We start from the raw sequence: 18047 nt of genomic DNA, 5'->3' as shown, positions 1-18047 counted from the left end.
TGTCTAAGCAGGTTGAGGTTGTTTTCCTGTTACTTTTAAAACAGTACATCCTAACTCATATATATTCTCTCCTTGATTTGTATCTACAGCATGCCTTGAGCAAGGAGAGGAGATGAATGTTTAAAATGGTCTTAATACTAGTTCCAAAATATTTTCCCAAACTTTAAGTTGTTTTAAAAGCACCATAGCCATACAGTCAGTTACCTTCTCATCACTATGGCTCCAACTTGTCAGCAATTCATTTCTTCACAGTTTCTTAAAGCAAAACACAGACTATCTCCAAGTACCTGACTTTTTAATCTGATCAAATATAAATGATCAAATTCAAAGTCCTGTCTTCATGAGAGAAGTTCCTCTGGCATATTGGTTTTCTCTTCAGATTTCTAAACTCCCACCCCAAATGGCCTCTGACAGAAAAGCTACAGAAATGAAGCCAAGAACACACTATTTTCAGCCCACAGAGAATCCCATCTAAGGGCACCAGAAAAGAGATTAATTCCGGAATTATTTCTGACTTATTCAGGAATGAGGGGAAGGGGCTTGAAAATGCCAAGTTAGGTTTCATTTAGCCTTTCCATTCTATTTTTAGTTTCCTCCAGGAATTACAGTACCATAGGAAATCTTTGGTGTGCAGCATATTGGATACTTTACATGAACATAAAAACCGAGCAGGACAACCTATTGGCCGTCATAACATTTCTCTCTTGCTAGCCAGCAGCAACACAAAGATAATGTATTAACCAGCCTCCCCAATACATTCATCTTCTCAAGATATGCTGGATTCTTAGCCTGGAAAGATGCACGATGGTGAACATCCATCTTTTAAATGTCATTGAAACAAGGCTACTACTTCAAACACAAAGTCGTCTTTTTTTCTCTTCACTATTACTAAGTAAAACTTTTCCAAATGGCATGCCCTCCTGAAAACTCAAATATAGATAGAACAGGCCCACTACAAAAATATGCATTTCTCTACGTGCCCAGAATATAAAGGGAACCAAGTAGGCCAAATGGAAAGCAAACTGAAAAACCAATGAAAAGCAGGCACAGTGACCTCAGTGGTGGTGTATAGACCTTGCTTCTTATTTAAGTTATCTGTCTGTGAGCTTTCTTGGGGTTCTATGCCTATGAGAGAACAGAAAACACTGGAAGGGGAAGGCAAGTGGTCTCGAAGCTTGAAAAGGTACCTTGGGGACAATCCCTGTAGGCTCTCAGACTCTGGCTACAGCTTCTGCTTCCACCTGTCCTGATCTATTCATCCCCCTCCCCACCTTACCAGCTCTTTCCTCATGACTCCCAATAGTAAGCTCACTACAAATGGCATTATCCTCTTGTACCCATGGGGGCTTGAAATGCCATTAGCCTTATTGTTTTTTTCCTTCTTGTTGGGGACACCGGAGAGTAATGTTATATACTAAGAAAGCAAGGCCAAAGACCATGGTGCCCCCTTTCTTATAAGATATTTGCGTGCCTACTTTGAGAAAGAAGCAATAATATTTGCAGATACCCTTTGTATAGGATTCCTGCCTGCTTTATCTTTATTTCTTCATAAATAGATTTGAGAAGAACTCTCTCCTCCCTATCTCAGAGAAAATCATACAAGGACATCCTGGGTGGAAGTCACTTGGATTAGGTAGGGGTTAAAATTATACACCAAGAAAATTATAAAAGGTCCAGGCCACCCCTTTTCTTTCACTGAATAGACTGATCAACTGCCCAGAGCCCTGGCTGTTCAACTCCCTTTTGTCCTTTCCTTCCCCATGACTGAGGGGGCACATCACTTTCAGGTCTCCACACCCACAAAATTATTGAAAAGACCCACAATAAGGAAGAAAGCAGGAAGAATTTGGGGGATGACCGAAATATCTTGTGAGCATTATCCTTGACAGTGAATAAAGAACCATGTGGAACCCTTCACTATCCTGAAATTTCCATTCATCCTGGAATTAATAGAATTAAAGAAGGGTCTATTTCAGAAAGTGGAGGGACCCTAAAATTGGTTGTAACTCCTCATGCTAACACCTCTATAATTAACCATGTCACTCCAGTCCTGCTGAAGACCATGCATTTTTCTAAGCTCTATACCAATCCAGACAGAGGACAAATTCTGTTCATCTAGCAAAATTTGTGTATGCCCTTTTTGGAAACTCATTGTAGGTCAAATTAACTATCAGTTGTAATCCTTTTCCATTACAGAAACAAAAAGAATATGCATTAAAACAACTTAAAGTTTCAAATCTCTTTGCAACCAACAATTGAAGAAAATAGGACTAATGACAATGTTAAACTCTACCAGCCTCACCTGGCAACCTGAAACATCAGCCCACCTTGAAACTCCACATAAATTAATAGTCTAACCCAGTTAAACACCTCCAATTGTGCCAACTGTGTTGGTGGTATTAGTGACATTTAAGACCAGAACCCCTTCTGTTGTGGCTGGATAGCTAATTTCCCAAGGCTCAACAAAGAATCATGGATGTCAAAACCATAAATTGTAGGTAGGGTGATTTGTAAGCAGAGTATGGAGCAGTGTCACACAGAATATTAAAAAAAGGATATGAATAGGATTATTTTGGGGGGTTCATCTGCTGGGTAGCAGAGAAAAGTAGAAGGGATTTTCCATTAATATGAAAATCACAGAAAGCAATGGAGAGAAAAATTCTAAATGGTGAATCACTTTTATCAACAATTTGTGACATTTTTAACACAGCTCCTTGCACAATAAGATTTGGCCTAAACTTCAAATATTAAGGATGTGAGATGAGAAAAGAACAAGTCCTTCTGTATCCCTACCACTCACCCATTCCCCCCAAAATAGCCTTCTACCACCTTTGCTCAAAGAGCTGGTGATTAAGCATTTAATCGTCAAATCCAGTGACTTCTGCCCTTAATTTTTAGGCCTACAGTGATTTCACGCGCGCGCGCGCGCACACACACACACACACACACACACACACTGAACTTAAAGAGATTTCTGACACATGCAGACATGAACCTATACAGTACTATATTCTATATTCATAATGCTTCAGTTCTTTTTTCTTTGGCCCTTGTTACCAGTGGGTACCCAGCTTTGCCCAACATTTTCCACATATTTTTCCATATAAATGTTCCATCTACATATCTGTCATTTTAAATAGCTTTCCATTCTTAAGGACACAAGAGACCAGACACACATATTTGCATACATAATATATCCCTTCCTCTCTTTAGAAGGAATGAAGCAACTTCAAATAGAAACTTGAAAAGAATGGGAAAGGATGAGTCCTTTTCCTGTCTGCATCTCTTTATTAAACCCCACAAATAAGCCAAGTTTCAAGGTTGGATTCTTTAATTATTCTCATGAAAGACACATAGTGCAAGTGTAGCCTTTTCTCTATGTTAGAATCTTCAATATTACTACCTGGGCCCCATAACTAGAGATCCTAATGTAATTGGTTGAGTGGAAAGAGTCTTAAATTCAAAGACAGATGGACCTGTGTCTGAGTCCCTTCTCTAACCCTATGAGTCATACAATCAAGTTATTTAAATTCTCTGCCTCAGTCTTTTCATCTGCACAGTGGGAGTGGTATTACTGACATGATTAGAGATAATATATGCAAAATTCCCAGCATACTCCCAGGCAAACAATATTCTTCCAAAAATGGCAGCTTATTATTATTAATTAAGGTTTCCTTATAACAAAACAGAAACCACAGTAAAAGAGAAAAGTTGTGCAGCTTTCAAGGATTCTAGCATGTTTTAAATGTCATGCTGTTTAGAAATGATGCCTATGAAAATATTGTGCAGTATGTGAAATACTTTTGTGACATCTTAAAGAGGTAACATATCTTAGTGCTAAGCAATGATGTATTCTGGCTCTTTCATTTTATCACACATTTCTTTTTATTAAATGTCTTTATCTAATTTAACATAAATATATTAGCTGGCTTGCTTACTATATGACCAATGTTTTTCAGCCACAACAGAGCATAACAGAAAGCTCTTTAATGTTTATTTAACAGTAGAGCATTACTTATGTGTAAATGAAGCCTGAAATTATTGGTCTGCAGTATAATGGTGGTGTTTCTTATTTTTATTTTTTTAAGTTACATATGAAATTATGCTGTAACCAACTCTAAGTAGATATAAGCTGGACACATTACCGAGATGCTATTAAGCTGTCATGGTCTGATGGTCCTCAGTAGCATCTCATTTGTGTGGTGTCTTGCTACCTAATGCCACCAACGTAAAATGTGAAAACACATTGCAAAAATCAAATACAAACAGGAAGAAGAAAAACACATGGAAATGTGGGGAGAAACCTTTTCATTTCAGTACATTGACCTGAATTAGAAAAAAAGGGTTTTTCCCCCCTTTAATGCAATCCCACATTTTTATAAATACATTGTTCCACATCCCTCTAGTAGAATTCCAAAGAAAAAGATGCAAAAGGGGGTACACTGGATACACCATGGGTCTTGTCTTCTACAGGATGGCATATTCTTCCTTTACACAGAAAAAGTTCCAGCCCTGTTACTAAAAATGAAAGCAATGAATTCATGAGAATAGAAGGTCTTGCTGATACACGGAGTATGAGCACTCAGGCTCATGGGAAAGGAGCAGAGGAGAGAGAGCGCAATTATTTTCATTCTAGTCTTCATGTTCCAGATATTGGAAAGAATAAAAGAGGTATTGGAAAAAGTGCCCGGAGGCACCACCCCAAATGTTTTAAATTACTATTCGGAACATTCATTAACCATCAAAAATATGCTATGCTGAACACAGTCTTCGGTAGATATCAATCAAAAGCACATTTTCTCACAAATGAACGGGGGAAAAAGCCCCAACTCGGGCATCTTTGTTCCTCCTGATTCTTTTCTCTGGGAAAATATTGCTTTAAATTGCTGTTTGTTCTCATAATGGACTAGTGCCTTTGAGGTCTTTACTGCTTAAAGTGCTCTTAATGTACAGTCAATATACATGTAAAGTTTGCACTGATTATATGCAGCTCAAAGGATTTCAAAACATCTCCCTAGAAGCTTTTCCTTTTTCCTCAGAATTCCCATATGAGTTTCCCGGAGGCTGATTTTCAACAGAGCACAACAGAAATGGATTTCCCACAGAAGTGGGCTACATCAAAGGAGAGCTCACTAATGTGAGTGTGATCTCTCTGATTTCATCGAACCTCCACGACAAGAACAAAAACAAGCTATTCACAGACACTGGAAATGTTATGGCAGCATTAAGCACCATGCTGACCCTTCCCCTCCTCTGTTTCTGTGACGTTTCCTTGTAGCTTCCTTCCTTGCATTTTGCTGTGCTCACGTCAGAGGGCCTTGGCCTTATCACTCAAAACTTCTGCTAAATTCAGTGGGTTCATCTAGTGTGCACCTCTCTTGCCCCCTCCTCAACATTTGATAGGATTGACTTTTAAAAATGTCTTCACTCCACTTCCATTGTGCACATACTTCTCAGTCTCTGACCACAGGCAGCTGTGGACAGGGGACCTGCATCAGCCCAGCCCCATCATCCTGCACATGCATGCCCTCAGGGAGAGTGCACTCGTTCCCATGGCACTGATCACCATCTGTCTGCTGACAGTACACCACCAGCTTAAACCTTCTCAGTCTCAAATACCTAATGGGGGAAGGACTGCAACAGAAAATATATCTAACTCAACAGGGTACACAGCAGCAAGGGAACACTCCCTTGTACCTAAGTCTGGAAAGTGTATTCCTAAGGGACAGGGTATGGCCACAGAGATAAACCAACAAACAAAAGAGATTAGTTTTTTAGTTTTCCTTCCCTAATCCTCCTACCTGAATGAATTCAACTTCAAGTTCTAGTTTGTATTCATATTGCTTATAGGTTTCCCATAATTTATACACACACACACACACACGCACGTTCACTCACGCATGCACACACCATCACTGCATTTTGTCTCATGGGTCATTTGGTCTCATGTATTGGAACATCAAGATATACTCAACAGAGGCAGCTCCACTGACCCTAGTGGATGATCAGGCTTAAAAATAAGGTAAAAGCTAAAGGGATGGGAAACTAATTTGGATTCCAGAAACAGGAGAAATCTGGAAACATTCCCACTCCTACAGCTTTCTAAACATTTGGTATTTTCAAAATAGCAGATATTATAAATCAAAGTCATGAACCCAAATACCTACAGAGGCCCATGAGCTAACTGATCAACCCAGAGCAGGGATTGTGGTGAGCTATAGCATATACGCATCCTTTGCAGGGAGCTGCGACCTCTCAGTTTGGCACTGTGCCATGCTGAGACATCCTTCACTAACAAATGGTATCTGACTTGGCTTTTGTCCTATCGCAATATCCCCTGCATTTGCTACATAACAGATTTCCTATACGTTCACCTTTGATCTACTGTGTTATGGGATATTAGATCTGGGCAGGCCATGAATGAATTCTAATATTTTCTTCCTACAGCTTCCACATAGCCCACTTCTTCACCTACTCCAGGTCTTTATTCAAATGTCCCTTTCCAGGTAACCCTTCCCTGATCTCACTGTTTAAAATCATTACCACCTTCCAGCAATCTACGTTCCCTGATTTACTTTTCTCCATAGCACTCACCATCTGACATGCCATAGTTTCTGTTTTTGTATTTGTCTGCCTCTCCTTTCTAGAATACAATCTTTCCAAGGGTAGAACTTTTGTTCATTTGTTTTACCACTCTATCTTCAGCACCTAGAATGGTACCTGGCCCATAGATGCTCAATAACGTTGTGTGTCAGATAAAAGAATTAATCTTTGGTGACTGAATGTCAAGAGTAACTGGATCTACTCGGGTCTTTCAGCTACTAATGGAACAGTGATAGAGCAAATGAAGCCAAAAGTACACAAAATTTTCTTAAAAGTGGAACCATCAGAGAAGCAATGAAAGCTCCCCATACACTACTCCTGATAACAGCACCATCTGCTCCTTAAGGGATGTGTGTTATTGTGACACAAATCAACAGAATAGAGAAGATGGGAGGGGCAATTCTGGGAATGGTTTGCTTCTTCAAGATGGACTTAAGACGCCACATTGCCTACTACCATGGGATGTATAGCAGTCAGCTTGAAGTCAAGTACCTAATGTTTAATGTTTTGCAAACCAGACTATTTTTTCTGGAGAAATCTTAGGGAGAACCCAGGGCATACAGTTGGGGATGCGGACAGAAATGATACTATGATACAGAGGAATGAGTATCAGAATGAAATAGAGGGTCTGGCTTCTAGGCTCAGCCAGGTTGTGGATCATGCTGCCTCATATGCTCTGTAAGGACATACTGTGATACATGTATTACTCACTCTATCTCTGAACTCATTTTATTTGATAACTTTTTAAGAATGCTTACCAGGCATGAAACATTGTACCAGGTGCCATAGGGGAGAGAGCAGAGAATCAAGACCTTGCCCTCAAAAACTTAGTTACTGTGTGGCACACTGGGATTGCTGGCCTTGCATGAGCTTCTGAGTTTAATGTGGGTCAGGGGACCTATGGTGCAATCCTGGACAGGAGAACTGTGCCTTTGATATCTGCCTTCATTGGTCCCTTTTAAATCTTGATCTATAGCTGTATGTCACAGGAATGCTACAGAGAGTTATTTCATCATTATTTTGTTCTAAGAAAGTCATACACTAGAATCAGCTTAGGCCTTGCTGGCTTTTTTGTGACCCTACACTTTTTGAAAAATTAATACAATTATGCTGTTAAGCACTCCCAAATGTGCCCAAATCATTATATTCACTGTGCTCAGAGGCAGTTAGCCCAACAGAGAATCTGCAGTTTTACAGGAAAGTGGCATTAGCACTCATGGTTACTATCTCTGCCCAAAATAAGACTTACCACACCAAGTAAATCAGATCACATCTGAAGAAAACGGTTATTAGGACCAATACACAAACCAATACACAAATATATGGGAGAATGTTAACTAAGATCCATTCTAAACAAAGAGTTGGGTGAGTGGAAAATGACTGGTAACAGATTAAATTTGAACTTACAGAGTAAGTACAAAGGTGGAAGCCAGAGTCAGGAAACAGATTTGCAAGGAGCAGCAATACGTTACCACCATGCTGACATTCACATGGAAGGTACCGCTTAGAGGGAAGGAAATCATTACAAGCCAATCTTCTTAGAACAGTGTTGTGCAGTTTAGAGCACTCTGTTTGGAACATGTCAGGACATAGGTGGTAAAAGAAGGCAAAATGACAAGAGCCAGCTATGATACCTAGACAAAAGGTTAAAATAATACATATTCATTAAAGAACTGAGGAGACTGTATAGACACAACTACGTTTACAAAGAAATTGCCCAAAGCAAGAGGTTTTGGGATGTTAGTATCCTCAGTTAAGAGTCACTAAGTCCACCCCACCAGAAACAAATTAAATACACACTAGCGCCATATTGTGGCCATGGCAAATCTGAACACAGTGGCAGTATAGGGCTTCCTCCTGAAGTCTTACTCTGAGGAAAAAAGAAGCTGAGGTTTCCTTGGTACAAGTAACCAACACCAGGTTATGTAAAACCTAAGAAGAAAGGTACAGAAGACAACTCACAATAACCCTCATCAGTCATCTTGTTCTGAGGTGCAGAGGAGGAAGGAAACAAATGAATCCAATAACGTCTTTAAACAGATGGTAAAATCACAGCCTTATATTTTTGAGGTACTAACCAGTTGCCACCTGGCATGTCAATGTAGAATCAGTATAATTTTTTAATTTAATTCACTTTTTGTGAAAAAAATGCCCATTTCCTAAAAAGACACAAGAAGAAATACTAGCAAGGAAAACTTATTTCAAATGTGCCTGTGTATTACAGTAATTGATAAAAAAAAAAAAACATGGGACAGGCATGAAATGATCCTGGTATTAAAAACTGCTTTTTCAAAACCTCACCAAGCAGTATCATAGAATGAGGAACTTAAAAGACTTAACCTTTCTGCTTGACCCATGGCAGAATTAAATTATATCTTCCCCAACCTGATTTCTCCCATGAAATCTATTCTGTTTAGGATGAAGGTCAAGTACCAAGTGAGAATGATTTAGTGCTGCTCTTCAAATCCAATTCCATAATCATACTCTTGTCTCAAAATACCAGCTGGACATCAAAGATGAAAAGAAAAAAAAAAGACACAAAAAAATGCAGCCACACTCTCAAGAATATTATGAAGCTAGAATACAACCATTTCAAATTCTATCACCCTCAAGTACAAATAGAATTTTCATTCATCAAATGCTAAGCAAACACGGAGCCCATTGCCGGCTCCACTGTTTGCAGCATCTCACCTCTTCACAGAGCAGCATACTTCCCATTGCGATCTCCCCTTTCTCAAAAGAACTTGACTTCTTTTGAAAAACAGTAGTGCTTACATTAAATTCTTTTCTTTCCTTTTCTGCCCATGCATAATAGTCACTTGACTCAGAGAAAGTAAAATTCAACAATCCATGGGTATTACTGCAAATACTTCAAAAACAGGCAGGACCAAAATAGCACAGTAGACAAGCATAGCAACTGTTTGGTCCATAATACAAACCCAACAGCAACTTGAAGTGGGAAAAGAAATAGTCTGTATTGATTGTTACCTGTGCAGTGATGAACAGTCAGAGGTTCTGAGAAAGAAGATGTCATTTCAGTAGATGCTCTAAAGCAAAGTTTGAACTAGACAGAAAGATTGTGCACTAAAGGCATTTTCTCCCCCAGTTCTCGCTTTTAAAGCACTTTAGAGCCATGCTATAGGTTAAAATTATTCTTCATGGGTAAAACAAGGCTTTAGTTAAATACTCCAGTAAAGAAAAATTAACCAACATAAACTGAGCACCCACTATGCCTTCCTCGTTTGGCTACAGTCTTTACAAAGTAATAGAGGAAGGGCTGTTCTGTTTAAGAAATCTATAGTCTCATTAAATCAGATCAGAGTTAGTGTCAAAAGCTACATTACAGGTCAAAACAGCAAAACAGAAGTTGTCATCAAGTAGCATATTACATAACATAAGATTGTTTGGTCGAGAAGTGGTATAGATTCAAAGGAACAGGATACTACCATGAGCTTGGCAGACTGAAGTAGACCTTGAAATAAGATGAAAAGTTCTGGAAGCTATGGAGGAAAAGAAAGAACAAAAGAGTTGGGAACAAAGTCCCATGAACAGAGTCCAAAGGCTGAAAGGGCCAAAGTCTATTTGGGAGGTGACAATAGAGAGCAAATGGCTGGGCATGGTCTTTTGAAGGCAGTTGCAAACTGTTGAGGTCTAAGTTCATGACTTTTTTTATATATTACTTATATATTAATATTTATATATTATATATTACTTATATATTAATTACTATTTATATATTATCTAGTACATATCTGTGAGACTCTCTGCCTAATAGCCTTCCTCCCATTACCATAGCAACAGACAACTTTGCCTACCCCTTCACCCAGAGTTTTCTTCTTTTTACCCTCTACAATTTTCTATCTTAACCATTATCAAGTGTACAGTTCAGTGGTATTAAATGTATTTATACTGTTGAATAAGCATTACTACCACCCATCTCCAGATCCCTTCTCATCTTCCAAAATTGAAACTCTGACCTTTAAAATAATTACTCCCCATTTCCCCAGCCACTGGCAACCACCATTCTATTTTTTTTAAATCTCCCCTTTTCCCCATGTCTCAGCCTCTAGTAACTACCATTCTACACTCTGTTACTATAAGTTCAGCTTTAGGTCTGTTTTTTTCTCTTTTTTTTTTTTTTCAGATCCCACACACAAGTGAGATCATATAGTACTTTCCTTTCTGTGTCTGGTTCATTTCACTTGGTATAATGTTCATCCATGTTGTCACAAATGGCAGGATTTGCTTCTTTTGTAAGGGTAAGGCTGAAAAATATCCCATTATATGTTTAATTATATATTTAAAATTATATATATCCATACATATATTTCACCATATATAAAACATATCATATATATGTACCACATTTTCTTGTGCTATTCCTCCACAGATGAACATTTAGGTAGTTTCCATATCTTGGCTATTGTGGAAAATGCTGCAAGAGACATGGGATACAGATATTTCTTTGAGGTAGTGATTTTATTTCCTTTGCATATGTACTCAGAAATGGGACTGCCAAACCATGTTTGCTCTCTTTTTAACTTTTTGAGGAATCTCCATATTGCTTTTCATAACAGCTGTATCAAGCTGTACTCCAACCAACACTGTACAAGGGTTCCGTTTTCTCCATATTCTCACCCACACTTATTATCTTTTGACTTTTTGGTAATCACCATCCTAACAGGTGTCAGGGATTATCTCACTGTGACTTTGATTTGCATTTCCCTGATGATTAGTGATGGTGAGCATCTTTTCATATACCTGTTGACCATTTGTATGTCTTCTGCAGAAAAATTCTATGTAGATCCTTTGTCCATTTTTTAATTATTTGGTTTTCTGCTATTTGGTTGTAAAATTCCTTATATATTTTGGATACTATATTTTATTAAATATATGGTTTGCAGTTTTTTCATTCCATAGATTGCCTTTCCATTTTGACTGTTTCCTTTGCTGTACAGAAACTAGTTTGATACAGTCACACTTACCTGTTTTTGCTTCTGCTGCCTGTGCTTGGGGTGCCAAATCCTAAGAAGTATTGTCAAGACCAATGTCAGGGAGGTTTTCCCTTATGTTTTCTTCTAGAAGTTTTATAATATCAGATCTTACAATCAAATTTTTAATCCACTTTGAGTTGATTTTTGTTTATGATGTACGATAAAAGTCCAACTTCATTCTTTTGCATGTGGACATCCAGTTTTCCAATAACATTTATTAAAGAGGCTATCTTTTTTCTATTGTGTATTCTTGGCACCTCTGTTGAAAATTAGTTGACCATATATTATATGTATGTGTTTATTTCTGGGCTCGTGATTCTATTCCATTGATCTATGTATCTATTATGATGCCAGTATCATACTCTTTTGATTACTACAGCTTGTTATTACAGTCTGAAGTCAGGAAGTATTATGTCTCCAGTTTTGTTCTTCTTAATCAAGAATGCTTTAGCTATTTGGGGGTCCTTAGTGGTTTTTTAAATAGTAAGTTTTTTTCTGTTATGTAAAAAATGTCAATTCAAGTTCTGGCAGAGATTAAGTTGAATCTGTAGATCACTTTGGATAGTATGGACAATTTAAATAGTATTAATTCTTTCAAGCTATGAACATGAGATATCCACTCATTAATTTGTATCTTCAATTTCTTTTGTTAATATTTCATAGTTCAGTGTAGAGCTTTTACCTCTTTTGTTAAATTTATTCCTAAATATTTTATTCTTTTGATGTTATTGTAAATAGGATATTCTTAATTGCTTTTTAAGATAACTTGTTGTTAGGTTATAGGAACATAATTGGTTTCTGTATGTTTATTTTGTAACCTGCAACTTTACTGAAGTTATTTATTAGTTTTAACAACTTTTTGGAGGAGTCTTTGAGGTTTTTTATGTATAAAATCATGTGATCTACAGAGACAATTTTGCTTCTTCCTTTTTGATTTAAATGCCTTTTATTTCTTTTTCTTGCATAACTGCTCTGGCTAAAACTCCCCATACTATGTTGAATAGAAGTGATAAGCACAGGCACCCTTGAATTGTTTTGGATCTCTAAGCTTTTCACTATTAAGTACAACAACGGCTGTGGGTTTATCATATATGACTTTATTATGTTGAGGTACACTCTTTGTGTACCTAATTTTTTCAGAGTTGTAATCATGAGATGATGCTGAATTTTGTCAAATACTTTTTTTGCAACTAGTAAGATGATTATTTTTACCCTTCATTTTCTGAATGTGGCACATCACATTTATTGACTGGTGTATGCTAAACCATCCTTGCATCCCGGGGATAAGTCCCACTTGATCATGGTATATGATCTTTTTAATGTGCTACTGAGCAGACAATGTTGACTGTCTAAAATAATAGCCATTCCTAACACCTACTCAATTGCTGCTTCTCACAATGGTGGCTAATAAGCTAGTAGTTGTTCATTTTCCCATACTCCCTCACAGGTAGATACATTTACATGGCTCCATGCTGGCTGATGAGTCATAAAGGGAAGTCTGGTGTGGGCTTCTGAAAAAGGTGGATAAAATATAATGAAAAAAGAATAAAGTGTAGGGACACCTGGATGGCTCTGCTTTTGGCTCAGGGCGTGATCCCAGGCCCAGGGAACAAGTCCCCACATTAGGCTCCCTGCAGGGTGCCTGCTTCTCCCTCTGCCTCTGTCTCTGTGTCTCTCATGAATAAATAAAATATTTTTAAAAAAGAATAAAGTTTGCCATCACACAACCTTTTCTATTCTCACCTTGAATGGGCACAAGGTAGCTGGACCTCTGGCAGCCATATAATGAAGAGATGACAAGCAGGAACATGAAAGTCCTATATAGGGAAGAAAGAGTGGAGGAAAAAAGGAGAATGCTACAAAGTTCTTAATGATGTTATTGAAATAAAGGTTCAACTCTAACACCAGATTTTTGTTGTAATAGTAAGTAAGTGTTAAGCCACCACTAGTTTATACTGTTGGGTTACCTGCAACAAAAGCATTCCTATCCGATATACCTACCCTCACCTTCCATGACCCCAGGTCTACAGGGTTGCCTCAGGAGAAGTCACGTTCTCTAGGACATTACTTTCAGCCTACTATTAGCTGTTCCAAGCATGAGGCCCTGATTTGGTCCCTTCCTGGGATTCTTCAAACCATATCCGAGGGGGAAAGTCAGCCCTCTCAGATGGCTGCAGTTATATAAAATGTTAAACATAGGTCATTAGCAACAATAGGTTCTGCACTGAATAGAAAGCCTGTCTACAATGAGAAAGGCAAGAGTCAACATGCACAGCGAGGCATGAATGGAACATGTAAGAAAATCCTGGTGGGACTCAGATTTCCTGATGCCAGCTGTTCCTGAGCCCAGCTTGCATGTGTGCCCTTTCTACAGGTGAGTCAATCATTCTTTGAATCTCAATAAATTCCTCTTTCTCCCCAAACTAGGCTTGAGTTTGGTTTCCTTAATTTATAACTCAAAAAACATAACTTATAAATATTATTACATATACTACCCAAAAGAACTTTCCTATGATTTTCCCAGTAAGCTAATATGAGAAAGATACAGGAATTTTCCAGAAGGTCAAAGTATAAGAAAAAGGTAGAGTTCATTTCTTCTCCTAAATCAGGCTGGGAAATGCTATTATTATCCTCAGTTCAAATATCCCTGCTTTACCACTTAGCAGTTTTGCCACCTTGGATAAGTTACTTATCCAAGTTACTCTCTGGGTCTAGGTTTACTTACATATAAAATAAGAATGGCAATTGTAGCTAACTCACAGTGTGTCTGAGAATTAAATGAGTCAATACATGTAAAGAATTTAGAACAATGTGAAGTAATATGGGTTCAAGAAATGTGAGCTAATATTCTTGGGCCTACATCAAAATCTTAAAAATAATGAGATACCTGATCCATGAAAAATAATAACTGAACTTTCAGCTATGGGGCCAACATTTTAATCTCTTAAGCATCTACTGTGTACACAGCACTTCGAAGTGCTTAAAATATTGCCTATTATTAACTCTTAAACCTATTAAGTAGCTTATGACTGTAATCACTCAGGAGGCAAAAAAGACTAAAGATTAAGGAAAGTTAAATAATATGTCCACTATGGCATAGCTAGAGCTTGAACCCAAGGTTGTATGAATTATAAGATTCAACATTTTTCATGACATAATACAGCCACAGGAATAAGACTACATTCAGTGTTTTGGTTCTGTATAGTGGAGTAGAATGATTATAATATCTTTGTAAGTGATACGGAGTTAGGGTCTAAAATCAAATTTTAAGGCAAAACTTAAGAATAGAAAAAGTGACCCTTGAAAAATCTCTTAATTCATCTTTACATTTGCATTCTTGTGTCCTTGAAAGAACATAAGCCAAGAACTGATTTTCTTAATTTTTCTTTGTATCTTTTTTTAAATCCTTGAGAGAGGGAATACACGGAACTCCATGGGGCAAAGGGAAATCTTTTGTAAGTTCTTTTTCTTTTGAACTGTTGAATTTGTGCAAGTAGAATATGTGGTAGGACTCCATGGTGGCTGCTATTCAGGAAAGCACCGTCTTGAGGAACTCTGAATATGATCATTTAACTTCCCTTCCACCTCCAAGAAGAATAAAACAACTGACTCAAGGTCAGGAGCATTAAAAAAAGAAAAGCACAAATATTCAAATATCTCTGTTTCTGCAAAAGAAATCAATAATTATTTGCCTTCTTATTCTATGGACAGATACTACGTTCAAATACCTTTATGTTCAAATAAATTTTGAGATTCCAGCTAAATGCTGTGCATTAAACACATATGTTTACCACAACTCTGAGTCAAAAACCACATGAGTCATAACAGTAAAAGAAAATGTAAGGCAGAAAAGAAAGAAGAGGAGAAAACACAATAACAGGTAAATGTGGAGAACCAGCAAGCGGATAAAATTAGCCCCAGAAGGTAAATTCCGTCTCTTAGAATTTGTACAGCCAGCCCCCAAAAGACCCAGGACTGATTGGTAAAAGATGCTCACGAAAAATGTGGGTAAAGTAGAGAATAGAGAAATGACTAGAGTAAAAAAAACAACTCAATCCCCCAGACCACCTCCACCACTCCATACTCCTCTACACTGTAACCCTGTCTCACTACATGTACCCCTCTCTCTCTCTCTCTCTCTCTCTCTCTCTCTCACACACACACACACACACACACACACACACACACAGTCCTCTTGAGCAGGAATAACAATGGCTCCAGGCCAGTCCTCCCTCCAAGGCCCAAGGGCATATGTTCCCTCTGCATTCTCTGCCCCATTCAACTCTGAGTTTATCTTTCCATATAATTGATCTCTAATTTCTCTGAGCAATATTTCCAACACAGCAAACTCTCCTTCACTCCCACTGTACAAAGCAGCTAGTCCTCAGATACTCAGTTCAGTCTTACAACTCAATTAGAAATTTACCTTTTGTTACATTGCACCTTGGATGAAAAAGAATTATATATCCTATCATACTTACATAACCAAATATTATAAAACTAATGATTGGTTCTTAAAAACACTGTAATACACCTATAATAGGGGAGGTGTCCCGTTGAGTGGTGGTCAGAGAAAGAGCAAAGTACCTATTTTCCAAGGCAGAACTTCAATAGATAATATAGAAAACTGGAAAACAAATCAGGAATCAGTTGTATAATCTTGCTTTTTGGAAACATGGAGGTAAAACTCAGAACAAATACCTCTAAAAGCTGGCCTGGTTAATTCCAGGGAGTAGGAGCTGAGATAAAGAGGAGAGGCAGAAAGATCTACTGTTATTCATCATGAATCTTGTAGAACTGCATAATTTTTAAAATTATTTATATGTAAGCTTGAAAAAATAAAAATCAAGCAAAAATAAAATATGCATGCAGGAATCTGTTCCCCCTCTTAGCTATCAGCTTCATATCCCATTTTATCTCTACAGCCTCCTCTCCAAAAACGTACAATGACCATGTAGCCAAGTCAAGTCAGGGTGTCAAAATGATTAACTACAATGCACACATTAAACAAGTCTAAGAAAATCCATATTTAAATACTATAAACTAGGATATGACACATCAGTCTATAAAATCTCCCCCAAATGGATTCTTTCACACACAGATCCTCTAATGTATCTAAAATGACTCAATTGATTTTTAAATGTGATTTACATATAGCTTAACAGCAATATATTCATTGAACACAGAAAACTGGGGCTGTATTCAATCTGCAATTTCCACACTATCACACTGAGGATGACACAGTAATATGAGATTACTACCTTAAGAAAACTTGAAACCGCCGCTGGTTATATTTCAATCAAAATATCTACTTTTCAATTTTTTTAATGAACCTATCAATCCATTATTAAATCGCTTAAAGCTTATGAGTTAAAATGAGTACTTCGTGAATGATTTTCTCATGTTTAGAGTAGCTTTGCAACACAGATTCACAAGTATTATTAGAAGTGTGATCAACCCCACTGAGAATTGCTGCGAATAAATGGCTTTAGTAAACCTAACTGTTAAAACTTGGCATTCACTGTCAACATTGAGCTATCTGTTTTCCCTCCTGTCTACAAAGACTCTTCTCAGATAATGCTTTGTTTGATAACTTCTAAAGTCCTATATATTCTGGAGTTGTTCAAAATGTTCAACTTAAAAATTTGTTTTTCATTACATCATAGTGACTCTGGCCTCCTGTATTTGACACATCATAAGGTTTCAAATTACATCTTTTTCCACTGCAAAGGAACACATCTAGAAGTTACTTACATGCACTCACAAGATTTTCCATGTATATAATTTTCATAGATTCATGGCAATGTAGAAAACCACTGAAAGCTTTGGGTGTATTTAGATTTTCGACACCAAACTTCTACCATGAATCTGGCCTAAAATGTATTACTCCCCAGGGTCTAGTATACAGAAAGTTCTCAAAATGTTGTCTTAAAAATATTATTCTTCCCATACTTTTAAAAAGGTGATTTCATGTGATATTTAATCTAGTTTTCAGAAAATTATTTCCAGTCTCAGTGACTGAAATAATTGGAGTGGCTAAAATAAAATTTATTGGATAATACTGGTATGCATCAGAATGATGCCACATTCATTGTTAACAATACATCAATGGCTCTAGTCAAGTATGTTACAGTTTTAAACTATCTGCATATCAGCTAAGCTCAAAATTAAAAACAGACATATTTTTAAGGCTTTTTTTTGTTATCCAACACATGTTTAAGACTGTACATTAAGTTTGTCTTTTTTTTCTTCTTAGAAAGCTTCATGCAAGTGTACTGAAATGCACCATGCTGTAAGTGCAGACTTTTAAAACCAATCTCCTATACAGTGATGAAAATGAATACATCAATAATGAATAAACACATCAACACTGAAATCAAACAATGGTTCTAAATTTCTGTGATAAACTAGAAGGCACAGTTGCCATAAATGATCGCGTTTGAGCTAAAT

At 37.3% G+C, this 18047-nt stretch overlaps 1 protein-coding gene and 1 long non-coding RNA gene across 10 annotated transcripts in view; both read right to left on the bottom strand.

The window, feature by feature from the left end:
- Nucleotides 1-18047, bottom strand: part of RBMS3 (RNA binding motif single stranded interacting protein 3) — a 1278684-nt gene that overhangs the window by 1198796 nt on the left and 61841 nt on the right. The gene's annotated exons all lie outside the window — the stretch shown is intronic.
- The window catches only part of LOC144294017 (uncharacterized), a 157574-nt gene that overhangs the window by 79796 nt on the left and 59731 nt on the right, over nucleotides 1-18047 (bottom strand). The window lies entirely within an intron of this gene.

Source organism: Canis aureus, chromosome 22 (assembly GCF_053574225.1).
Source record: "Canis aureus isolate CA01 chromosome 22, VMU_Caureus_v.1.0, whole genome shotgun sequence".
Lineage (NCBI taxonomy): Eukaryota > Metazoa > Chordata > Mammalia > Carnivora > Canidae > Canis > Canis aureus.
The sequence above is the reverse complement of the archived record's forward strand: the minus strand, read 5'-3'. Positions and strand labels throughout refer to the sequence as shown.